Source organism: Leptonychotes weddellii, chromosome 4 (assembly GCF_054177405.1).
Source record: "Leptonychotes weddellii isolate Sample4059 chromosome 4, ASM5417740v2, whole genome shotgun sequence".
In the NCBI taxonomy this organism is placed as follows: domain Eukaryota; kingdom Metazoa; phylum Chordata; class Mammalia; order Carnivora; family Phocidae; genus Leptonychotes; species Leptonychotes weddellii.
This window is the reverse complement of record NC_138372.1, coordinates 68,763,167-68,790,845: the sequence shown is the minus strand read 5'-3', so window position 1 is coordinate 68,790,845 and position 27,679 is coordinate 68,763,167. Positions and strand designations below refer to the sequence as shown.

The following is a 27,679-nucleotide window of genomic DNA, read 5'->3' as shown; positions in this document are numbered from 1 at the left end:
GGTTTTAAACACCAGAGGGGCTGAATTTCTTAAGTTCTTATAACCAGCAGGACTTAAAAATCAGCAGGTTCAGCTCTGGGAGAGCCAGGAGGGCCAGAGGAAACTGAGTCCCAGCCTTTAAAGGGGTAGCACAACAAACAACCGAGCTCAGGTACAGCATAGAAACAGCAGTTTGAAAAATGCCTGGGGCATACAGGAGGAGGGGTGTTTGCTAATCTCAGAGCCTGGGAGATTCCTGGGATCACTGGGAGACTCCTTCAGGAACAAAGGAACAGGCAGGCACCATTTCCCTCCCCCACCACCCAACATAAACACCCCGCATAAACATAGGGTCACCTGTGGGAACCAGAGCAGTCCTATATGCCTGTCTAACTTGATAACAGCACACCCAGGTCTCCACCCTCCTGCCCCACCTTGCATTTTGGCCTATCTGCCCCTTCCAGACAGGCCTGCCTCAGTCCCTTTGCTGCATGTCCCCTCCCCAAAAAGAAAGTCAATCTTGACAACACCTTATCAACCCACCCAAGTGCTTTGCTAGGCCTTGGTCCCAGTGTGGTGGTGGTGGGGGGGGGGGGTCGGCTCTCATGGAAGATAAGCGTGCAAATCTTGTTAAAACTGCATGCCCTGCCCTTGTGCACTTTGTGGATTTGCCCCTTCTAATGTTCTCTTGGCGAAAGCCCATCCAAACCAGGGCCATAAGCTTGGCAGTGTGCAAGCTGCCCCACAAGGGCCAGGACCACTCCAAGGTGACTCCTGCCCTGGGGAGAGGGAAAGATAACCACACACACCAGTCAGAGGACCCCCGCAGTGGGGTGGGGGCAGACAGCTAGTCTGATTGCAGGCCCCACCCACCAATGAAAATTTATCAGGGTATAACACAGGGAAATCACCTTACAGTCTGGTGCCACTGAATTTCTGGCAAATACCTGGTACGACTCAACTCAAGCCCAAGGTGTCCCCAGCCTAGCCCACTAACACAACAGGGACCAAACACTGCCCACAATAGGCAAAGAGACCCAATGCAGATGACTGGACTGAAAAAAAAGTGACTCAGCCACAATAGCAGGGCACACATAATACACATAAGAGACACCCCTTAAATGACAGGCTCTGATGAACAGGGGACATTGCATTGCCAGGCACTACAGGACCTTTTCTTCATAAGGCCACTACTTTCAAGTATAGGAGATGTAGCTGACTTTCCTAACACACAGAAACAGATACAGAGAGTTACACAAAATGAGGAGACAGAACAATATGTCCCAAATGAAAGAATAGGACAGAATCACAGCAAGAGACCTAAGCAAAACAGAAATAAATAATATTCCTGAAAGAGAATTTAAAGTAGTGATCATAAAGATACTGACTTAAGAAAAGCATAGAAGACATCAGTAAGACCTTTATCAACGAGATTAAAAAGAACAAATAAGAGATGAAGAACACAATAAATGAAATTAAAAATATGCTAGATGGAATAAACAGTAGATGGGAGGAAGCAGAAGAACCAATCAGTGACCTGAAGGACAGAGTAATAGAAAGTAATCAAGCTGAGCAGGTGAGAGAAAAAAAATATGCAAAATAAGAATAGAATTAGGGAACTCAGTGACTCCATTAAGTGTAATAACCTTTGCATTATAGGAATCCCAGAAACAGAAGAGAGAGAAAAGGGGGCAGAAACTTTATTTAAAGAAATAATAGCTAAAAACTTCCCTAATCTGGGAAGAAAACAGAAATCCAGATCAGGAGGCACAAAGATCCCCCAACGAAGTAAATTCAAGAAATTCTACACCAAGACACATTGTAATTAAAATGGCACTAAGTAGTGATAAAGAAAGAATTTTAAAAGCAGCAAGAAAAAGGAAAACAGTTACATCCAAAGGATCCCATAAGGCTATTAGCAGATTTTTCAGTAGAAATTCTGAAGGTCAGAAGGGGGTGGTTTGATATATATAAAGTGCTGAAAGGAAAAATCTACAACCAAGAATACTCTACCTAGCAGGGTATTGTGCAGAATAGGAGAAATAAGGAATTTCCCAGGCAAAAGTTAAAGATTTCATGACCACTAAATCAGCCCTACATGATGTTAAAGGGTACTCTTTGAGTGGAAAGGAAAGATCATAAGTAAGAGTAAAAAAAGTAGGAAGCACAAAAGCAATAAAAATAAGTATATCTGTAAAAATCAGTCAAGGGACTCATAAAATAAAAGGATATGAAGTATGACACCATAAACCTAAGGCATAGGTGGGGAGGGGAGAGGAGTAGAGAATGGGTTCAAACTTAAGCAACCATCAACTTAGAGTCTATATGTCAAAGATGTTATATACAAACGCAATGGTAACCAAAAATGAAAACCCAGTAAAAGATATGCAAAAAATAAAAAGAAAGAAATCCAAGTATCTCAATAAAGAAAGCCAACTTATCATGAGAGAAGAGAGCAAGAGAAGAAAGGAACAGAGAAGAACTACAAAAACAACCATAAGATAAGTAACAAAATGGCAATAAATATACATATCAATAATTACTTTGACTGTAAATGGACTAAACTCTCCAATCAAAAGAAGAGGGTGACAGAATGTATAAAAAAACAAGACCCATCTAAAGGCTGCCAACAAGAGACTCACTTCAGACCTAAAGACAAATACCGATTGAAAGTGAGGGGATGAAGATACATCTGTCATGCCAAAGGATATGAAAAGAAAGCTGAGATGGCAATACTTATAAAAGACAAAATAGACTTTGAAACAGAGACTGTAACAAGGGACAAAGAAGGACACTATATCATCATAAAGGGGACAATCCAACAAGAAGATATAACAATTATAAATATTTATGCACTCAACATGAGAGCACCCAAATACATAAAGCAGTTAATAACAAACATGAAGTAACTAATTAATGATAGTAGGGAACTTCAACACTTCACTTACATCTATGGACAGATCATCCAAATGGAAAATCAACAAGGAAATAGTTACTTTGAATGACAACTTGGGCCAGAGGGTTTTAACAGATATATTCAGAACATTCCATCCTAAAACACCAGAATACACATTCTTTTCAAATGCACACAGAACACTCTCCAGAACAGATCACATAATAGGACAAATCTCAACAAACTCAAAAAAACAATCTAAATCAGACCATGCATATTTTCTGACCACAACACTATTAAATGAGAAATCAACCACACACACACACACACAAATCTAGAGAGAGTATAAATCCATGGAGGTTAAATAATGTGCTACTAACCCAAGAAATCAAAGAGGAAATAAATAAATACATGGAGACAAATGAAAATGAAAACACAACAGACCAAAATCTTTGGGATGCAGCAAAAGTGGTTCTAGGAGGGAAATTCATAGCAATACAGGCCTACCCCAAGAAGCAAGAAAAATCTCAAATAAACAACCTAACCTTACACCTGAAGGAGACAGAAAAAGAACAACAAACAAACCCAAAACCAGTAGAAGGAAAGAAATAACAAAGAGTAGAGCAGAAACAAACAAAATAGAGACCAAAAAACCCAAGAAAAACCAGGAGCTGGTTTTGAAAAGATCAACAAAATTGATAAACCTTTAGGCAGACTCATCTAAAAAAAAAAAAAAAGGACTCAAACAAAATCTGAAATAAGAGGACAAACAACAACCAAGACCACAGAAATACAAAGAATTATATCAGAATATTATGAAAAATTATATGCTAAAAACTTGGACAATCTTGAAGAAATGGTTAAATTACTAGAAATATATAACCTCCCACAACTGAAACAGGAATAAACAGAAAATATAAACAGATGAATTACCAGCAATGAGATTGAATCAGTAATCAAAAAGCTCCCAACAAACAAAAGTCTAGGACCAGGTGGCTTCACAGGTGAATTCTACCAAACATTTAAAGAAGAGTTAATACCAATTCTTCCCAAACTATTCCAAAAAGTAGAAGAGGAAGGACAACTTCCAAATCCATTTTATGAGGCCAGCATTACCCTGATACCAAATCTAGATAAAGACAACACACAAAAAGAGAACTACATGACAATATCTAGATGCACCTAGATGCAAAAATCCTCAACATAATACTAGCAAACTGAATCCAACAATACCTTTAAAAAAATCATTCACCATGATCAAGTGGGATTTATTCCTGGGTTGCAAGGGTGCTTCAATATTCACAAATCAATCAGTATGATACATCACATCAATAAGAGAAAGGATAAGAACCATAGTATCATTTCAATAGATGCAGGAAAAGCATCTGACGAAGTACAGCATCCATTCATGATAAAAACCCTCAACAAAGTAGGTTTAGAGGGAACATGCCTCAACATAATAAAGGCCTTGTATGAAAAACCCACAGCTAACATTGTCCTCAATGGTGAAAAACTGAGAACTTTCCCCCTAAAGTCAGGAACAAGACAAGGATGTCCACTCTTGCCACTTCTATTCAACACAGTACTGGAAGTCTTAGCCACAGCAATCAGACAAGAGAAAGGAATAAAAGGCACCCAAACTGGTAAGGAAGAAGTAAAACTTCCACTTTTTACCGATGACATGATACTATATGTAGAAAACCTGAAAGACTCCACTAAAAAACTACTAGAACTGATAAATAAATTCAGTAATGTTGCAGGATACAAAATCAAGCTACAGAACTCTGTTGCATTTCTATACACTTATTATAATGAAGCAGCAAAAAGAGAAATTAAGAACACAATCCCATTTACAATTGCACTAAAAAGAATAAAATACCTAGGAATAAACTTAATCAAGGTAGTAAAAGATCTGTACTCTGAAAACTATAAAGCACTGAGGAAAGAAACTGCAGACAATACAAATGGAAAGACATTTCATGCTCATGGATTGGAAGAAGAAATATTGTTAAAATGTCCATTCTACCAAAAGAATCTACATGTTTAATGCAATAGCATTTTTTGTGGACTAGAACAAACAATCCTAAAGTTTGTATGGAACCATAAAAGACCCTGAAAAGCCAAAGCAATCTTGAAAAAGAAAAACAAAGCTGGAGGCATCACAATCCTGGACTTCAAATTGTATTACAAAGCTGGAGTAATCAAAACAGTATGGTTCTGGCATAAAAGCAGACACATCAATAGAACAGAAGAGAGAGCCCAGAAATAAATGCAGTATTACTTGGTCAATCGATCTTCAACAGAATAGGCAAGAATATGCAATGGGAAAAAGTCTCTTCAATAAATGGTGCTGGGAAAACTAAACAGCAACATGCAAAATAAAGAAACTGGACCACTTTCATACACCTTACACAAAAATGGATTAAGGACCTAAATGTGAGACCTTAAACCATAAAAATCCTAGAAGAGAGCACAGGCAGTAATTTCTCTGACACTGGCTATAGCAGCATCTGTCTAGATGTCTCTCCTAATGTAAGAGAAACAAAAGCAAAAAGAGTACATCAAAATAAAAAGCTTCTGCACAGCAAAGGAAACAACCAACAAAACTAAAAGACAACCTACTTCATGGGAGAAAATATTTGCAAATGACATATCCAATAAAGGGTTAGCATCCAAAATATAAAGAAAAGATATAACTCAACAGCCCCCCAAAATAAACAATCCAATTAAAAAATGTGCAGAAGACATGAATAGACATTTCTCCGAAGAAGAAATACAGATGGCCAACAGACACATGAAAAGATGCTCATCATCACTCATAATCAGGGAAATGCAAATCAAAACTACAAGGAGATATTACCTCCCACCTGTCAGAATGGCTAAAATAAAAAACACAAGACACAAATGTTGGCGAGGATACAAAGAAACAGCAATCCTTGTGCACTGTTGGTGGGAATACAGACTGGTGCAATTTACTGTGTAAGAGAGTATGGATGTTCCTTGAAAAGTTAAAAATAGAATTACCATATGATCCAGTAATTACACTACTGGGTATTTACCCAAAGAATACAATACAAGAACACTAATTTGACAGGATACATGCACTTTTATGTTTACTGCAGCATTATTCACAGTAGCCAAATTATGGAAGCAGATGAAGTGTCCATCAATAGATGAATGGATAAGGAATATGATGGAATATTATATATGTATACATATGTATATACATATACGTATATATATATATACACACACACACACATATATATATATGATGGAATATTCAGTCATAAAAAGAACAAAATCTTGGTATTTGCAACAACATGTATCCATCTAGATAGAGAGTATAATGCTAAGTGAAATAAGCCAGAGAATGACAAATACCATATGATTTCACTCATATATGGAATTTCAGAAACAAAACAAATGAACAGGGGCGCCTGGGTGGCTCAGTCGTTAAGCGTCTGCTTTTGGCTTAGGTCATGATCCCAGGGTCCTGGGATCGAGCCCCGCATTGGGCTCCCTGCTCAGTGGGGAGCCTGCTTCTCCCTCTCCCATTCCCCCTGCTTGTGTTCCCTCTCTCGCTGTGTCTTTCTCTGTCAAATAAATAAATAAAATCTTTAAAACAACAACAACAAAAAAACCCCAAATGAACAAAGAAAAAAAAAGAGACAAACCAAAAAACAGACTATTAATTATACAGAACAAACTAATGGTTAGCAGAGGGGAGGTGGGTGGGGATTGGGTGAAATAGGTGAAGGAGATTAAGAGTACCCTTTTCTTGATGAGCACTAAGAAATATATGGAATTGTTGAATCACTATATTGAACACCTGACACTAATAAAACACTGTATGTTTACTACACTGGAATTAAAATAAACAATATAAGTAAAAATAAAAATATATTAGTCAAGAAAAAAAAATAAATGCTAAAAGGTTTGTTCATTTTGCATCAACACTATATATTAGGGAACATGTTTAAAATGTCAAAAGGTGGGACATCTGCTAGGTGGCTCAGTAGGTTAAGCGACTGACTATGATTTCAGCTCAGGTCGTGATCTGGGGTTGTGGGATCGAGGCTCCTGTCAGGCTCTACGCTCAGCTGGGAGTCTGCTTGAGATTCTCTCTCCTTCTCCCTCTGTCCCTTCCCCAGTTCACACACACACTCTCTCTCTAAAAAAATAAAATAAATAAAATCTTAAAAAAAAGTTGGGGTACTGGGTTGCTTAGTTAGCTAAGCATCTTTCTTTCTTTTCTTTCCTTCTTTCTTTCTTTCCTTCTTTTAAAGATTTTATTTATTCATTTAAGACAGAGAGAGAGAGAGAGAGCATGAGCAGGGGGACAGGCAGAGGGAGAGGAAGAAGGAGACTCCCAACTGCACAGAGAGCCCGATGTGGAGCTTGATCCTAGGCCCTGGAGATCATGACCTGAGCTGAAGGCAGATGGGTAACCATCTAAGCCACCCAGACGTCCCTCTCTTTTTTTTTTCCTTTTAAAGATTTTATTTCTTTGAGAGAGAGAGCAAGGTAGAGAGTATGAGTGGGGGAAGAGGCAGAGGGAGAAGGAGAAGCAGACTCCCCAATGAGCAGGCAGTCCAACTCGGGGCTCGATCCCAGGACCTCTGGGATCATGACCTGAGCTGAAGGTGGATGCTGAATTGAGTGAACCACCCAGGCGCCCCAGAGTCCAACCCTGATTTTGGCTCAAGTCATGATCTCAGGGTCATGAGTGGACCCTGCCTGAGGCTCTGGGCTCAGTGTGGAGTCTCCTTGAGATTCTCTTTCTCCCTCTCCCTCCATCCCTCCCCCTACTCATATGTGTGCACTCTCTACATACATACATGCATAAATAAATAAAAATCTTCTAAAAAATGTTAAAAGCTCTCCACTAAGAATCCAGGAATTCCCACTAAGAGAAAAATAGTTGAAATATTCTTGCTTTATATTGCTTTTCTTACATTTGTGCCAAGAATTTTCTATTTTTCTTGTGTGCTAAGGAAACGTAAGCCGACTGAGAGAGACATATGAAGAGGGGCCAGAAAAGCCCTCCAAGATGGGGAAGACAAAAGAAAGCTGATGGAGTGTGTTTATTAATATCTGAATGTTGAGTAACGGTGGGGTTTCTCTAACCTCATCTTATACTGACCGTCCATATTCATGCTCTAGTCTGGTGACTCAGGGTGATTTACAGAACTCTCAATCTGAAGTATTACTTTAAATTTCAGGGTTTGTTTGTTTTTTTTTTTAATTTTTTTATTGTTATGTTAATCCCCATACATTACATCATTAGTTTTAGATGTAGTGTTCCATGATTCATTGTCTGTGCGTAACACCCAGTGCTCCATTGTGTGCCTGTTTTTTTAAGTAGGCCCCATGTCCAGAGTGGAGCCCAACATAAGGCCTGAACTCACAACCCTGAGATCCATACCTGAGCTGAGATCAAGAGTTGGCTGCTCAACTACGGAGTCACCCAGGCACCCCTCAATTTCAGTTTTAACACAAAACTTCCTCCGTTTTGTAAAGCTTTTATAAAAGAGGGACAGAAAAGTCGAAGAAGCAAGTGAGCAAGCAGTGAGCGGTTGAGAACTGTTCTTGGACCGGTGGTGCTGCAGGCAAGGTACGTCCATCTCCTTTTACCAGCAACATTGTCTTGAACTCAAGACTTGATTTCTTCCCCTTCCTCCCTTCCGACTTTATTTATCTACTTGAGGGAGTGAAAGAGCACAAGTGGGGGTAGAGGCAGAGTTCCCGCTGAGTGTGGAGCCAGATGGAGGGTTCGATCCCAGGACCCGGCGATCATGACCTGAGCCGAAGTCAGATACTTAACCAACTGAGCCACCCAGGTGCCCCTCAAGACTTGATCTCTGATTCAAAGTGACAACTGAGGAATGGGCAGGAGGGGCAGGCTGCCTTTTGTCTGGCCCACAGGCTCTGTGGCTGGCTTCAGTTTTAGGGAAGCTCAGCTTCGCCATTCGAAACAGTCCTAGCTGCAAAATGACAGCAAAGCACACCAGGTCTCCGTGGATGCGCTGCTCCCAGAACGATGTCAGCTCAGGACAGCAGCAAGTAGGAAAGAGTCCCTACTTTGCTCTTACCAGGCTCTGTGGCAGGCATTAGAGTTCACAGAACAAGAAGTGCCCATCGAGGAGCTGACAGGCAATGACAATCTAAAGAGAGAGTTTCTTTCTAATCTTGCTACTGGTCATACTTAAGAAAGCTTCAGATTGAGAGTTCTGTAAATCTCCATGTAGAAATAAATTTAGTTCCCACATCCATGATCTTTATTAGTTAAAAATAACTGTGTTGTCAAGTCTGTCTCTTTCTCCCTGCCCCCCTCTGGTGTTTGTTGGTTTATTTTTCATAGAATCTACACAGTCACCTGCACCATTAGTTAAATGTATAGAATCTGGGTTTAACAATTTCTTTAGATAATTCTCATGTAGTTCAAATTTTGAAAACCAGTCCTGAATAAGATCGAATGGTTGCACTTCATTAATTTGAACTTAAAAGCTCTGTGGCTCATTCACAGCTAAGAAACCACAGACAGACCTGTTTTCATAAAGTTGTTCAGTTGCTCCTGTCACATCTCCCTCAGCTTCCTCTAATCTTCTCTGTAAAGAGGGGACTGTACACTTTCAGTCGTTACAACGTAGCTGTTCAAGGCTTCTGTTTTACCTGCACGTTCTTTGCTCCCCACACTGAAGAATCAGACAAAAGGAGGTGGGACAGAAGCAGTGTGTTTGAACTTGCTTACTGTTCTTTTTTTTTTTTTTTTAGATTTTATTTATTTGACAGAGAGAAACACAGCGAAAGAGGGAACACAAGCAGGGGGAGTGGGAGAGGGAGAAGCAGGCTTCCCGCGGAGCAGGGAGCCCAATGTGGGGCTCGATCCCAGGACCCTGGGATCATGACCTGAGCTGAAGGCAGACGCTTAACGACTGAGCCACCCAGGCATCCCTGAACTTGCTTACTGTTCTGATCTGACAAAAAATTTATTTGTAGACCTTGTTTCTTAGGAATCTACAGTTTGCAGAGTGTGTTGAAATGCATAGCCCAATGGACCAAATCTCCCAATGCAATTGTTGTAGATTAATCTCTATTTATTCAACAAATATACACTGAAATCTTATTCCATGCTGCATGCTATGCTAAGATAAAAGCATATGGTATATAATTTAATTATCAAAATATCCTCCAGGTTAGACCTATAATTTTATTCACATGACCCCTATAATTATCTTTAAAATCTTAGGTTTAGCTAGATGAGGCTCCTTGTTTAAGGTGCCATAAGCAGTAAATGATAGAGCTGGTGTTAGATGCATTTTGAATATGTGACATATAAATATAACACTGAATACTGGAGACATTTGAATATAATAGTATGTTTACATGTTCTGATTATGAAAAATACATATTGTCAACTGAGAAAAGGAGGTAAAACAGAGAAAGAACAAAAGTCTTTACTTGGGAGTCTCAGAATTGTAATTTGGGGAGCACAGATTCTGAAGTGAATAGAAAAATGTCCTGCTAACATGGAAAAAGCATGGGGGTTTTATGAGAAAGAAGGAATGGGCAATTAGACGATTTAGATAAAGAAGAAAAGAGAAAAAACACTAATTTAATGCTGACTGGTTGAGCTGCTTCTGATTACCATCTTATTGGTGATGTTATTGGTGCTATCAAATGAAGCTGTCCCTGGTATGCATTAACTTTACTGTCCTCACATGATCCAAATGCCAGTTGCTCTGCTGAAATTTCATGAGCAATTGCTTGAAAACTATTACCACTATGGTCCAGTTAAAGAGCTCATTCTTTGGAATAGAAAATGGAGCTCCAAAATGGAGTCTCTTATGTCAAAAATTTTATATAACTCCACAATATTATAGAAAACCATTTTAATATAATGCAATCAAAAATATGCCAGCAGACCAAAATTGTACTTTTAATATTTAATTTTTTATAATAAACTTTAACTTAAAAAATGATTATAAGAGAATCCCATATACTGTTCCCCTAGATTTATCCACTGGTGACATTTTGCTAGATTTGCTTTATCTCTCTAAATATATGTGTATGTCTCCCTAAATAATACAAAATGATATTTGCATATATATATATATATTTTTTTTGTTCCCATTCATAGGAGTAATTTGCAGAAAACCTGACCCTCTCAGCTAAGTATATCAGCCTGTATCTTTTAAGATTCAGGAACATTCTCCTGCCTTCCCTGGTTGAAAGGGAGGTTACATTCTTTAGATTGACCTCATTGCACTTACCACTCCCATTCCCAGCACTTGTCAACCTGCAGACCAAAGATGAGCACATGGGTCACACGAAAGCACTAGAGAGCACATTCTGATATGTGATCATGACCAGAAAACTCCCATAGGTTAACCTACTGTTAAAGGAACTGTTATCCTACTGATAAAGGAACTGACAGGATAATCAATGTCATTGAGGAAGAATATTCTGCCCAGTAAGTGGCCGCAGTAGCATGACACAGAGAAATAGATTGTCTGGTTGTTGTTTTTGAAAAACTTTTAAAATTGTGATAAAAAATATATGTAACATAAAATTTACCATTTTAACCATTTTTAGAGTACAGTTCACTGACACTAAGTACATTCTCATTGTCATGCAACTATTACCACTATCCATCTCCAGAGATTTTTTTTTTTTCATCCCAAATGGAAACTCAGTACTTTTTAAACAATAACTGCCCATTCCCCCACCTTCAGTCCATGGTAAACACTATTCTGCTTTCTGTCTCTATGCATTTGACTATTTTAGGTACCTCTTATAAGTGAAATCATACAATATTTGTCCTCTGTGTCTGGCTTATTTCACTTTAGAATAATGTCTTCAAGGTTCATCAATGTTGTAACATGTATCAGAATTTCATTCTTTTTACAGCTGAAAACTACTGCATTGTATGAATATGACACATTTTGTTGATCCATCCATCCCTTGATGGACATTTTCACCTCTTGTCTACTGTGAATACTGCTGCTATGAACACTGCTGTACAAGTATCTGTTTGAGTCCCTGCTTTTGTACATATACTCTGATCTGGAATTGCTGGATCAAATGGTAATTCTATGATCAACTTTGGGGGGAACCAGCATAGTGTTTTCCACAGTGGTTGTAACATTTTATATGCCTACCAGCAATGCACAAGCGTTCCAATTTCTCTACATCCTGGCCAGCACTAGTTGTTTGCTGTTTGTTTTTGTTTTCATTTTTTTAATAATAGCCATCCTAATGGGTGTGAAGTTGTACCTCACTGTGGTTTTGATTTGAATTCCCATAATGATAAGTGATGTTGAGCATGTTTTCATGTATCTATTGTCTATATGTATATATTCTTGGGATAAATGTCTGAGTCCTTTGTCCATTTTTGAACTGAATTGTTTTTGTTGTTATTACTGAGTTGTAAGAGTTCTTATAGATTCAGGATATTAATCCCTTATCAGATGTGTGATATGCGGTTTTCTTCTCTTATTCTGTGGGTTTCCTTGTTACTCTGTTGATGGTGTTCTTTGATGCACAAAATTATTTTGATGATGTCCTATTTACCATTTTTTCATATTTTGATCATGCCTTTGGTGTCATATCCAAAAAATCATTGTCAAATCCAGTATCATGAAAGTTTTCTCCTGTGTTTTCTTCTATGAATTTTTATAGTTTTAGCTCTTATGTTTAAGTCTTTCATATGTTTTGAGTTAAATTTTATATATGGTGTTAAAGTAATGGTTCAACATCATCCCTTTGCATGTGAATATCAAATTTCCCCAGCACCACTTGTTGAAAACCTGTGCTTTCCCCATTGAATGATCTCGGCAGGCTTGTCAAAAATCATTTGACCATATACGGGAGGGTTTATTTCTGGTCTCTCTGTTCTATTCCGTTGGTCTACATGTCTATCTTTATGCCAGTACCACACTGTGACTGGACTAATTTTGTTTATATACCATTTTCCTGATTTACTTTAGTTCTTTGTATTTCCCCTTAGCTTTTTGAGCATATTTAAGAAAATTACTTTAGTCTTTGCCTAGAAAATGCAATGCCTGTGTTTCTTCAGGGATGTTTTCTGCCACATTTGTTTACTTCCTTTGAATGGGCCATATTTTCCTGTTTCTCAGTATGCCTTGTGATTGTTGTTCTGTTGAAAATTGGTCATTTATGGAAACAGCCACCTTTTCCATTCTTTGCATATTGGTTTTGTGCCAGGGAAGTCTTCTGCTAATTAGTTGGGTGTTAGTATTGAGCCTTAGCATTAACCTAGGGAGAAACCTTAAAGTCTTTTTAGGTCTTTTCTGAGCATGCATCTTCCCTGAGGTTATGTGCTGCTTTTAAATGTCTTAATTTCCCTCAGAATCTCTCCTTGGGCCTTTGACGGTCTATTGTTTGTCTCCACCCTGAAAAGGAAAAAAATTATATTTCTCCTCTCAACACTATTCTCAATACTTCACTTCTGGTCACCACATGTATAGGCAATTTTCCACAGTAAGCAATTCTGACACCAACAGTCTGAAGTTAGTGCGTGCCCTACACGTTAAGGGTCAGTCCTACAAAATGGGCCCCACTTCAGATCCTAATCCCAAATCCAGGGTGTCGCCTTGCTTCTGACTGGCTATGTTTGCCATCTCTACTCCAGGTTCAGTAATTTGCTAGAACAGCTTACAGAACTCATGAGAAACAGTTTACTCACTAGATTACTGGTTTATAAAAAAGCAGAAAGAAAAAGAAAGAAAGAAAGAAAGAAGAAAGGGAGGGAGGGAAGGAGGGAAAGAGAGAGAGAGAGAGAGAAAGAAAGAAAGAGAAAGAAAAGAAAGAGAGAGGGGCGCCTGGGTGGCTCAGTCGGTTAAGCGTCTGCCTTCGGCTCAGGTCATGATCCCAGGGTCCTGGGATCGAGTCCCACATCGGGCCCCCTGCTCAGCGGGGAGCCTGCTTCTCCCTCTGCCCTCTTCCCTCTCGTGCTCTCTGTCTCTCATTCTCTCTCTCTCAAATAAGTAAATAAAATCTTTAAAAAAGAAAAAAAAAAAAGAAAAGAAAGAGAGAAAGAAGAAAGAAAGAAAGAGGATACAACCCCGGAACAGCAAGATAAAAGCGATGTATAGGACAAGGTATCAAGAAAAGGGTGTGGAGCTTCCATGCTCTCTCTGGGTATACCACTCTCTGAACACCTGCACATGTTCACCAACCCGGAAGCTCTTTAAACTCCTTCAGTTAGGGTTTTTAATGTAGTCTTCATTAAACAGGCATAATTGAGTAAATCACTGGCCATTGGTGATTAACTCAACCTTCAGCCCTCTCCCGCTCCCCAGAGGTTGGGAGATGAGGCTGAAAGGTCCAACTCTCTAATGACATTGTTGGTTCCCTTGGCAACCAGCCTTCATTCTGTGGTTATCCTGGGGTTCTTCCAAAATCATCTCATTAACATAAACTTTGGTGTAGGTGAAAGGTGCTTATTATGTATAACAGAAGACACTTCTTTCACCTTTTTCTCTCTGGAACTACTTTAGGACCTATTTTAGAACCAAAGACAAAAGACCAAATATTATAACAAAAGATACTTCCATTACTTTCATCACTTGGGAAATTAAATGTGTTTGGAAGCTGTGTGTCAGGAGCAGGGACAAAGACCACATACATACTTCTTATTGTAAATCACAATATCACACACTCATAATATTTTGCCAGAGGGGTCTGAAAGTCAGTCTCCCTGCAGCTTTCCCAAGCAATGCCCCTTGCTTCTCCCTGACTGATATCTGAATTAGGTGAAACAAAGACCATTCTTTCAGGCAGCTCAGAACAGATTAGAACATTATAAACATAGTTTGCTCTGCTCCATCCAGTCTAAAGGAGGGAAGTGGGAACTGAACTACTGCCTAAGATGGTCTTTTTTTTTATTTTTTATTTTTTATTTTTATTTATTTGAGAGAGAGAACACGAGCGGGGGGTGGGGGGGCAGAGGGAGAGGGAGAAGCAGACTCCCTGTTGAGCAGGGAGACCAACACAAGGCTTGATCCCAGGACCCTGCGATCATGACCTGAGCTGAAGGCAAATGCTTAACAGACTGAGCCACCCAGGCGCCCCTAAGATGGTCTGTTTTATGTCTTCACTGGTAATCTCTCGCCCCGGGCATCTGCAGATCCATCTCTCTGTAGTTCATGAGCAATACCCAGGAAACCAATGCCAGTGCTTCTTTCCATCTGATATCAAAGTTATGTCACTACATTCCTAGCCCCTGCCCCTGCCTGAGATCCATGTGACATGAAACAGAGACCTGAAGAGGTAAACCCCAGACAGGTTAGAACACTGTGAACAAGGTCTGCTCTGTTCCCTCTGGGTCAAGGGAGAAAAGGGGAACTGGGTTGCCACCTACTCCAGACCAAGACTAATACCACACCAGGGAGTGTGTGGGCCAAGGACAAGCAAAAACACCACAGAATTTCCTACCATTTTTAATATGGCTTTTTCTTGACTGGGTGTTTGCTTGGTTGCTTTAGACCTTTGACTGTTTTTACAGAACTACTATAAGATTATTCTAGCCAATATTTTGATTTTTGATATCTCCTTGGGGAAACAAGAGTTTGGAGATTCCCAGCTTGCCATTTTGTTCAATTGTTTAGGTTTAATCCTGGCTTTATGACTTACTCAGCTTTTGTGAGACTCATTTATCTTATTTGCAAAGTGGGTACAATAATTTCTAACTTGTAGTTTCTCCTAAATATCAATGAGGTATGTGTCACAGGGCCTGGTATATTGTAGACCCTCAGTGATAGTAACAGTTGCTTGAATTTTATTATTACTATTGAAGCAAAACTTTGGAGAATAATAATACCCTATGTTTCATCACTAATATCATCAGAGATTTGGGGCACAAATAGAGGAAGCCCTCTGCAGTCTGCTAATTCTAGGTTACATTCTGTTCCACAGAAAGTACAGAAGTTTCACCTAGTCCTAAATTGATGGATGCTTTGGATAACTCTAAGTCAGAGAATGACTTTGTAATCTTATTTCTACTAGGAGGCTTTTCTAAGTTGGCAGGTTGCCATGGCATCTGGACCCACTATGACGGCCCCCATTTGTCTGGTGGAAAACAACAATATGCACCTGTCAGTGAACCAGACAGCTATACAGATTCTTGAAAGGATTTCTCAACCAGTAGTGGTGGTGGCCATTATAGGACTGTATCGTGCAGGCAAATCCTACTTGATGAACCATTTTGCAGGACAGAACCGAGGTGAGTGTTGTACTCATTCTGGGGCCTACTGATTACCTCTAGCTATAGCTCTTAGACCTTTAGTTTTCTTCCCTGGGCATGTGAAAGGAGAACCAAAATCCTCTCAGTCAACCAAACTTCCACTTCTAATTCTCACCACTAAATTACTCTTACTGTAATCTGTTATCATACTGTTTTACTACTGTTAAGGAAAATCTCTCCTACTAATGCTCAGGATCCCACCTTTTTAACCTGATCAAGTACTGGGCTCTTATAATTACATGTCTTCTCTCTCTTGAAACACATTTGCTTTTTTATGGGATAGTCCCATCAACATATAAAGATGTTTGAATATCTATTGAGGAGGGATAGAAGCAGAAAAATGTTCACCTTTAGCCCAGAAGGCTGACCTATAGCCTGCTTGTTCCTATAAGGATCAAGCATATGCTGACTGTTACATTCTGAAAGGGTCTCCGGACTGCCTGTATATCTCAACAATAGTAAATATTGAACTGAATGAGAAGCACCAGAGAAATCTTGTGAAAGTAGTTTTATGAGTAGAAATTCGAAGAAACATTTATGATCTAATACTCCCTGCACGTCCCCTTCCTCTTGAGCAGTAAGCATATAATACGAGCTGCACACAGCAAAAGTGTAGCTCTTTTTGTCAATGGGTCTTGTCCATGTGCTACTTGAATAAACTAAGTTGCACTGTGAAATATCTCAAGAATTCTTTCTTGACGGTTGTGCTCATGGACCCCACATCTATCATCTTGAAAATCCTTCCTGGATTTCATATCCTATTGTAGTTAACAACCTTTCTCCCCTCTTTTTTTTTTTTTTTATCACATTGGCAAAACATATGATCTCAATTTCCTTTTTCTACTTTTTCTTTTCCCATTTTTCTCTTTAATCCACTGCTCTCTGACTTTGTGCCTCACCATTCTTTCAAAATGTTCTAATTATGGTTATCAATGATCTCCATTTTTTTTTTTCTGCTTCATGAATGCCTCTTTTTTTTTTTTTTTAAAGATTTTATTTATTTATTTGAGAGAGAGAGACTGAGAGAGAGAGCACATGAGAGGGGGGAGGGTCAGAGGGAGAAGCAGACTCCCCACTGAGCAGGGAGCCCGATGCCGGACTCGATCCAGCGACTCCAGGATCATGACCTGAGCCGAAGGCAGTCGCTTAACCAACTGAGCCACCCAGGCACCCCATGAATGCCTCTTTGCCTCCATCTTGACCATTTGCTGGCATCACTGCCCTCCTTGAAACAGATAACACACAAAGTAGGACACGCTTAAGGAATTTGAGAAAGAACCATCTTGTATGCTGGGGTATTTACATTCCAGAAAGTCTGACATTGTACCCTTTGGTTACTTAGATGAATCTTCTGTCATTGTATGTTGCCTTCTCCCCTCCCCTTCCAGGTTTCCCTCTGGGTTCTACAGTGCAGTCCCAAACCAAGGGCATCTGGATGTAGTGTATGCCTCACCCCTGCAAGCCAAACCACACCCTGGTCCTTCTGGATACCGAGGGCCTGGGTGATGTGGAAAAGGTAAGATAGGCAGTCACAGATAAATCCTTTTTATTCTGGATTTGCTCCTTACCTCTTCATGATATTTTATAATTTAACTGCTGTAATCTATATGCAAAATCTAGAAATCCAACTATAGTAAATGAGGCATGCTGGTTTATTTGAAGTTCACTTCTAGGTGAGATAGGATATATTAGATAAAATCTTCTATTTCTTGATACTGGATGAATTATTTTATTAATTTTTTAAAAAGATTCATTTGAGAGAGAGAGAGACCGCGAGTGGGGGAAGGGGGAGAGAGAAAATCTCAAGTAGACTCCCTGCTGAGCATGGACCCTGATGTAGGGCTTGATCTCATGACCCGGAGATCATGACCTGAGCCAAAACCAAGAGTCAGATGCTCAACGGACTGAGCCACCAAGGGGACCCTGAATTATTTGATTAAATTTAAGAAATAATTATTGAATAGCTGAGCTGCAGCCTCCTGGCTTAGTACTGTAGTTATTAGTCACCACAGTAAAGGTCCTGCCCTCAAAGCATCTTCAGTCCAGTTGAGAAGACCACACATATGAAGACTTCCAGTAAGCCTTCATAAAATACACTAAAATAAAATACACTCTTTCTCCAACTTTCATAGTTCTGCTCTTCCTTGATAAAATTCTAAATTTTCATTTCTATTATAGCTATAGGTTCCATTGCTTATGTACATTACTAAGATATAAGATTACTAATATCTTTATAGATATTGTCATCTTTGTTACATTCATTGTTATGGATGTTTGTCACCACTTTGAAATAGTCACCTTGAAAGTAACAATGGCCATTTTCAAGTTTGCTTTTTAAATATAAGAGCAGTGGGAAACATTCAGTAGCTTCCTATAAACATTTGTTGAATTTAATTGAATATAATCTGAATCCCCAGTAATGGCAATTATGGTATATTTTATATAGCTATATGTAGAATGAATAAATGCTAACACTCATCACTGAATACCGAATTGCACACCAGGTACTGTACTAGTTTTTCTATATATGTTACTTTATTTCATCCAATAGAAGAATAAGCAAGCTCTGTGAAGATTAGAGTCTCTTTATATATGAAGAAGTCACAATCACGAAAAGTCTTCATTGTCAAAGTTGATATCTTTATCTATGTCTGTCTTCAAACTTATTTCTTTGCATGGCAAGTATGTTAGCTGAAATAATAAATGAAAGACTGATAGAAGAAGTGTCTGAATGAATTTCTAAAGACTAAACTCCCAAAACTCTTGCTCCAATGTGTTTTCTAGGGTGACCCTAAGAATGACTCATGGATCTTTGCCCTGACTGTGCTTCTGAGCAGTACCTTTATCTACAACAGCTTGGGCACCATCAACCACCAGGCCCTGGAGCAGCTGCAGTATCCTTCCAGGGACCAAGCCACCATGTTTCATTAAGTTGATGGGAATAGAGATCAAGTTGGTTTCTCCGTCCCTGTCACTTAGCTGCCTTTGGTGGAGCAGAGGGGACCCAGGGCAAAACAGAGTGTTTATAATAATTTTTTGTTAGAGAAAAGTGGGAATGATGGGTGGGAACTTCCTTTTCCTTAACTGTGCCCTAGTTATGTGACAGAGCTCACAAAACTAATCAGGGCAAAGTCCTCCCCAGAAGAGGATGGAACAGAAGATTCCACAGTTTGTGAGCCTTCTTTCCAGACTTTATCTGGGCTGTAAGGGATTTCACCCTGGAGTTGAAGCTAAATGGTCATCCTATCACAGAAGATGAGTACCTGGAGAATGCCTTGAAGCTGACTGCAGGTATCAGAGCATGACCTGGTCCAACAGAGGGTGGAAGCTACTAAACACAGTCCACTATCTTTGGAATTACATTTGTATTCAAGACCAGATTGAAATCTGTAGAAATGGTGACTTGAGGTTGGGTTGAAAAGCTCTAGGAACTGGAGTTTAAGTTCACCCAAGAAAAGTAGAGCCTGGGTTAGAATGAAATTATTCAAAACTGATTTGTTCTTTAAATAATGGCTAATTTAGCTACCAGACTTCAATGGGTGCTTAAACTTTCCAAAGACCAGAGACATGTTCCTTACTTTGGCTTCTGTTTTTCTGTGTTGAAGAAAACAACTGACCGAAATGTATTAGGCATAAAATTACAAGGAAAATCAATATATTACTATATATACAGTTCAATAAAAAATATATTTTACAGTTAGATATTAATCTTCTCAAAGAAGGATATTACTTTCTAATGCCTGTATAGATATATCACATAAAAAATGACTGTGTATTCTAAATAAACCTGAAGAAGTATGCCTTTTCAAGCTACACCTTTTCAATATTTCTGAAAATTATCAGAACATTCATTTTACTGTCTATATCATAGTTTTCTCTTAATTCTCACATATTTATCCATGTTATAATTTTGAAATAATAAATTATTTTAATGGATTACATTTATAATGGTATATATCTCATCTCTCATCTTGAGAGAAAGATCAATTCTAATTATTCATTCTTGCTTTCAGTTTTCTACTTACACTTTCCCAAAACATTTAATGAGAAACTGGCTAGGCAGAAGAGCAATGCTGTTAAATCAAGTCTAGTCCTTTACCTCAAGGCGTTTGTAGAGTAGTGGTGACATTCTAGAATTACATTTTAGTTACATTTACTCCTCCGAGGTTTTTGTGAAATAAAATCGCTAACATTATGCAAATTATTTCTAGCATCAAAGCAGTTTTCCTTAAATAACCAGAGTGTCCTAGTATGCCTAATACTGTTGTTCCTAATACTGCTCCATTATTCCTTGATAATGATATATATTATAAATATATATTTAAAATGGTCCATCAATTTAAAAATGAGACAATGCACTTTCAGTTTGCTGAGACATTTCAGGTCAGCCATTTTAGATTTAGAACAGAAGGATTTATGTGGCTTTTCTTGATCCCACGCTCAGTTTCTACATTAGACCAAAAAGTTCCATTTGACCTTCCATTCTTTTAGCCATTCATTCAGTAAACATCTAATGGACAACTGTACCACCATTTTCAGGTCTGGAGTTACTAGCCATAGGGTTCTTTACCTGGATCACCTGTCTTCCCAAATTTCTCTCCAGAATGCTACCATTCGTATGAGTTTGCTGTTCAAGGAAGTATTGAATGTCTGATATAAGCATAGAAGACAGCAAAGAATCAAAATCCCTGTCATAAAAACTGTTAGCTCCCTTGCCTCAAGACTGTTCCCACAGTAATCTGTTGTTCCTATCCCTCAGGCAACAATCCCAGAATCCAAGCATCCAATCTACCCAGAGAGTGCCTCAGGCATTTCTTTCCAAAACGGAAGTGTTTTGTCTTTGACCAGCCAATAAATGACACAAAACTTCTAGCCAATATTGACAATATGCCTGAATATCAACTGGATCCTAAATTCCAGACACAAGCAAACAATTTTTGTTCTTACATCTTCACCAGGGAAGGACCAAGACTCTCAGAGAGGGAGTCACAGTCACTGGGAATCGTGAGTCGTCTTTTCCCATTTCTATGGGGCCTAATATCAGCATTTTTGTTTGATTCTATATGGAATTCTAGGTATACACACATTCACACTCCATGAAGAGATGTGTATATTTTATAATTATCTCACTTTGGAGGGTTTATAAATCCCTCTCCAAAACTGCACACTTTGTCACTGGTATCTTTGTCATCCACTTATCTGAAAAAAAAAATCCTCCACTGATTAAAAAAAAAATCACTAACTGGGGATAAAAACAGAACATACTGCTTTTTTTTTTTTCCTCAAGGGAACTCCCATCTGGTAAGTGTTATTTGCAAAAAAATACAAAAATATTTTGGGAGTTTAGAACAGTACCAAAATAAATAGTATCCCATGAATCAGTGATTATCCACTGGAAGCTTTAAAATTCAGAATAAATATAATCTGATTTATCTTGCCTCATCTGTCTACCTATATAATCTATTTTGCTTTTAATTTCTTAAAGGGGAAATTATGTTTTCCAGATACCCTTTAGTATGTTAGATAAAGGTAAATTTTTAATTTTTTAGCCATGTGGCCTGGAGAACCATAAAAATTAAGAGTCAATAGGAAAACAAAGGTGAAGATAGAGGAGGCAGGGCTGTGTGTGGCATGGAGTGGGGGGATGGGGGTGGTGGGTATGAGTGCGCGTGACTTCAGAAATGTAGTCTCAGAATCTGGTATACTATGGGGTGATAATTTGATATTTATCCCTTTAATATCCTGGCTCATTCAGGGCTGAGGACTCTGGTGGTCCTATATGGATACCATCAATACTGGTTCAGTGCCTTGTTTGGAGAACACAGTGACAACTCTAGCCGAGCTTGAGAACTCAGTGGCCGTGCAGAAGGCAGCTGACCACTACAGCGAGCAGATGGCCCAGCGAGTGAAGCTCCCCACAGACAAGCTCCAGGAGCTGCTGGATGTGCATGTAGACTGTGAGAGGGAAGCCACTGCAGTGTTCATGGAGCACTCCTTCAAGGATGACCAGCGGGAGTTCCAGAAAAAGCTGGTGGTAATGTGTCTTAGTATTTACTCTTCAGGACTCTTCCTTTTGAAGAAGGAAGCCTAGAAGTACCTTTATGGACCCCCTGGCTCATCTCTTACTCAAGGACAAAGCAATGTGGATTCTCATGAGAGAGTTTTAAAGGACTACCTTTCTTTCTTTCTTTTTTTTCCTTCAAACCTGAGGCACTTTGTCTAGAAACCTCTCTTATCTCTTAAGTAAAATCAGTATAGATATCCTCCTGATCTGAATATTTCTATGGATTCTAAGCCTACCCAGAACACCCAAAAGTCATTCTTGAGCATGGATGCTTTCTGAGAGCACACTCCTATTGTCAGGAAACAAATTTTCTCTCATCACACCCTCATTCCAGGCCATTTTCAATTTACATTGCTCCTTGTTGTATCACCATATCATTGAAGATAAAATCACTGAATGCTCCAGTTGCAAGGAGCCATAGAGATTAGGTAATACAACTCCAACATCTCAGAAGAACCAGGGAGGTTAAGAAACTTGCCCATAGTCTTGCAGAGAGTATTCAAGGTTGTGAGTAAATCAAGTCTTGTGATTCCTGTTTTATTCCATGTCCTTCTCCAACAGAATGCTTTTCTCATGAGGACCACAGTTAGACCAATCCTTTAACCAGATTCTTTGGAATGGTATTTTTTCCTGTTCCTCTCTTCAGGTGACATCCCCCTACTTTTCCCTTGTAGGAACTCATAAAGGATAAGAAGGAGCATTTCTTGCAGCAGAATGAAGAGGCATCCATTGAATACTGCCAGTCTAGGCTTGATCAGCTTTCATAGGTCCTAATGGAAAGTATTTCAGCAGGAACTTTCTCTGTTCCTGGACGGCATGAGCTCTACAGGGAAGCAAAGGAAAGTATTGAATGGAACTATTCACAAGTGCCCAGGAAAGGAGTGAAGGTGAGGAATATGGGAGCATGGGAGGCCTACAGAATAGAGCCAAAAGGGTCTCCAGATAATCTGAAGAGCACAGCACCAGTTGTGGGTGATAAACAGCATGGGGATATCATGACAGCTTTAGCTTTTAAGGACCACTATTTGCTATTTACTCCTGAGAAGAGTGGAAATGCCTATTCCCAAAAAAAAGAGTATTGATTTCTGACATCCATAGGAGATAGAACAGAAATTACTCATTTCCCAACCAACAACACAGCACTGAATATGGCAAGTGCTGACAATTTACAAGTTAAAGTAAGAATCCTTGTACTTATGTATGATCAAAAGTAAGAGAGGAAGTCAAATATACAGACAATTGCATACAAAGTTATAACACATATGAACCTGTGAAAATGGGCTCCATATGATGCAATATTATGGAGCTATAGAAAGGATGAGATCATGCCATCTGAGACCTAAAGGATGCCATAGATGGACCTAAAGGATATTATGCTAAGTGAAATAAGTCAGACTGAGACAAATACGATATGATTTCACTCATAAGTGGAATCTTAAAAAACACCCGCAAGTGAATAAACAAAAAACAGAATCAAACCTATAAATACAGAGAACAAACTGATGATTGCGAGAGAGGAGGGGGATGGGCAAAATGGGGGAAGGGGAGTGCGAGATCCAGGCTTCCAGTTATGGAATGAATAAGTCATAAGAATGAAAGGCACAGCATAAGGAATAGAGTCAGCAGTATTGTGATAGTGATATAACGAGACAGATGGTAACTACACTTGTGGTGAACATAGCAGAAAATATAAATTTGAAGAATCACTATCTTGTACACACAACCTAATGTAACATTGTGCATCAACTACACTCAAATTAAAAAAGTATAATAATAAAGAAATAAATAAAAGAAAATGGCTACATAGGTTGTAGTAATAAACATAATAATTAATAATGCAACTAATATATACTGGACTCTTACTTATAGGCATAATGTAAAGCTGTTTCCCTAGACCCTTAAGTTTAATCCTTCAAACAGCATTAAGAAATGTCTATATTTACTGTCAACATTTTACGTATCTGAAATGAGAGGCACAAGCAGGTTAAAATAACTTGCCTAAAGTTAAAGTCAGCAAATAACAGAGGAGAGCAACAGTACAAATTAGAGGCAACATTAGAAAGCAAATACATAAAACACCAGAGATTGTGGATTTATAGAACTGAACATAGTTCTGACTGGCTGGAACCTAGAGTGCGGAGAAGGAAGTAGCACTGGGGGAGAGCCTGGAGGGACACAGGAAGCAGGAGATATGAAGTCTCTGGTCACACTAAGGTGCTTGGACACCTTGTAGGGAGCCACTGTAGAATTTTAAGCATGAAGCACAAATTACATGGACATACTTGTTTTTGCAGCACTAATCTCCATAGTGGAACTCTAAGTTCTTTGCTCCTTCTTGGTTCCTCAGGCAAATGAGGTCCTCCGGAGCTTTCTGCAGTCGCAGGCTTCAATAGAGGAATCCATCTGGCAGGCAGATAAAGCCCTCACTGACAGGGAGAAGGCCATAGCAGGTATGTGGCAGGGCTTGGCTCATAGTGGGTTGGGTAGGTCCCTCTGTCAGGTATAAGGGTAAAACCTTCCTGAAACAAGGAGCGTCCTCTCCTTCTGAGGCACAACTCTGCTAAATCTAAAAACAAGGGGAGTTGTAGTTGTATGTCAGCCAGACAGGGCCTTTCCCACATTTTGAAATTCATGAGGAATTCAGAGATTTTCCACCTTCCCTTCCAATTTTCTTTTGTCTCTGAGCTCTGGAGGGTAGAGATCAATCCTCACTTAATTTTCTTCCCTCTCTAAACTTTCCTGTGGTAGCGGAGCAGGTCAGCAAGGAGTCAGCTGAAACGGAACAGGAGCTGCTAAGACAGAAACTACTGGAGCAGCAACAGCAGATGGGAGCCGCAAGAAAGGACTCTCCAGGAAAACATAGTCCAACTGAAAGAGAAGATGGAGAAGGAGAGAGAAAACATACTAAAAGAACAGAACATGATGTTGGAGGATAAGCTGAAGGTAAGTCTGGCCATGGCCTTGGTAATGCTCGGTGGTCCTTCTTCTGGTACCTCAGGAAAGGATGAGTGAAGGCTACAGGGATGGAGCTCAGGAAGTACCATTGCCATTAACTGCTTGTAATTTATTAAAACCCTGAATCCTTTGAATTCTTCTTCTTCTTCTCCCTCTCCTTCCTCTTCTCCTCCCTTTCCTCTTCCTACTCCTCATCCTCTCCCTGCCTTTCCCCTCCTCCTCTTTCTTTTCTAAAGAAGCCTTTGAACTCCACTCTATATGCAGACTTTAGAGAGTTCAGGATGAGTATGACACCTCCAAGTCCTTGGAGAATATAAATAGCATTTGAGTTGCTATTTTGGGATTTTAAAAATGATTTCATGAGGCTTGATTAAATAGATATTCCAACATATGCAATTTTTAATTAATTTTTTATTTTTTAATTAACATATAATGTATTATTTGCTTCAGGGGTACAGGTGATTCAACAGTCTTACACAATTCACAGCGCTCACCATAACACATACCTTTCCCAATGTCCATCACCCAACCACCGCATCCCTCCCACCCCCCTCCACTCCAGCAACCCTCAGTTTGTTTCCTGAGATTAAGAGTCTCTTATGGTTTGTCTCCCTCTTTGGTTTCATCTTGTTTCATTTTTCCCTCTCTTCCCCTATGATCCTCTGCCTTGTTTCTTAAATTCTGCATATCCATATGTATTTAAGACGAGCAGAAACTGGTTTGCTTTACCAAGATCACTGACAATTATCAGAAACTCTATTGCTACTTAAAGACCCTGAGGTAGATCTATGCTGACATAAAACTATCAGAAATGTACAGACTCAAAAACACAGGGAAGCGATAGCTTCTAAATTTGGTATTTTATCTCCAGGTGTGGGTAGTTTACCCAAGTTACCAAATGGCATAGGGAGGAATTCTCTCATTATCCATCAGGACATGTTTATGATAGATTTCTAGAAGAGCTTATAACTTCCCATCATTTCTACTATTTGGGTGACCATACCAACCCAAGTGGAACTGAGTGTGATCAGACCAAGTCTACCTTCCAACTGGCATTTTTTTTTTTTTAACTGAAACATGTTACATTTGTCCTCATGTCAGGCTTAGCATCCTAGTAAACTTTAATGGTGTGTGAATACTAGGAAGGCTTTAAATTATGCTTCATCTCAATGTTTAGGTCCAAGCCAGGTGATATTCCTCACTGCAAAATTCTCCTTTCTAGATTAAGAAGGAACAATTTTGGAAGTAAAACAAAGATAGTGTGACCACATTTTTATATATGAAGTGCAGTTCTTGAAAAAAATGATAATTTTACTTCTCACTTTTTGTTTAGGTCCAACATAATCTGCTCAATGAAAGATTTAGCAAGAAATATGAAGAGATGAATGAAGAGATAAAGCAGTTGAAATACAGGGTTGATGCTACTAAAAATAATGATACTCCCTGGTTTGCACAAGTCTTGGAGGATTTAGCAATGAAATTGTTTCAATATTTACTTCTCCTGTTAGAACACTTGATAATATGGACGGTGTGAGCTCACTATTTATGAATCAGCTCTCCTTTTAAAGAAAGTAAAGAATGTGGCTATATACCCTAGCCTATTTTTGGTGCATATGCTTTTCACTTTTATCCAGAAAAGTTTTAAATATAAAAAGTGCCTACAAGAGGATAGCAATGCCTGCCCTACATTAGACAGAATAAATGCATGTACACTTTGATATATAACTTTTAGGAAATCTACATCTGCAAAATTATAAATATATATAAAATCCACTGAGGCCTCACTTTAAGTGACAAAAGCTTGCTTAATTAGATTATTGAAGTATCTGTATCTATATATTGGTAATATAAATTGAACATGTGCCAGTCTGAACACTGGAATACTATGTAGCCAGTAAATAAATTGACAGTGGAGCTGTATTTGTAAAAACATAGGAAATATTGAAAATATAAAGAAATAAGGAATAAAACAGTGTGTATAATGTATTCACTATAAAAAAATTATTATGTGCAATTATACCTATCTATGTACAAATAAAATATCTCTGGAAAATTTGTTAGAAACTAGTATCACTGGTTCCTTCTGAGAAGAACTGAATGGCATCAGGGGTGGAAGGGACACATGCTCTTCATTATATATTCTTATCTTTTGACTTTTTTAAAGAAATCTTGAATTTTCATTTTATAAATAAATAACAGAAAATATAGAGTATAATACTAATAATGATAATCATAAAAAGAATGTGAAATTGGCTATGAGATAATGAAATTCCTCACTATTTCTAGAAATGACATCAGCCTGCTCAATGAGGGGGTCTAAGACTAAGATCAGAGTACCAGGATGCATAAAATTCACATCTTAATCTTGTTTTCATTTTGGCCTTGGTTTTTAATCCCTTATATTTACTTCACAACTAAGTTACAGGGCGCCTGGGTGGCTCAGTTGGTTAAGCGACTGCCTTCGGCTCAGGTCATGATCCTGGAGTCCCTGGATCGAGTCCCGCATCGGGCTCCCTGC

General features: G+C 38.9%; 1 long non-coding RNA gene and 1 pseudogene across 2 annotated transcripts in view; one reads left to right on the top strand and one right to left on the bottom strand.

The window, feature by feature from the left end:
- Nucleotides 1–27,679, bottom strand: part of LOC145721312 (uncharacterized) — a 130,506-nt gene that overhangs the window by 29,422 nt on the left and 73,405 nt on the right. The gene's annotated exons all lie outside the window — the stretch shown is intronic.
- On the top strand, nt 15,781–26,901 carry LOC102742400 (guanylate-binding protein 6-like; annotated as a pseudogene). Its single transcript, XR_014144961.1, has 10 exons — nt 15,781–16,121; nt 17,531–17,658; nt 18,927–19,036; nt 19,238–19,433; nt 20,902–21,146; nt 21,905–22,176; nt 22,881–23,093; nt 24,554–24,656; nt 24,955–25,149; nt 26,495–26,901. The product of XR_014144961.1 is annotated as a guanylate-binding protein 6-like (transcript).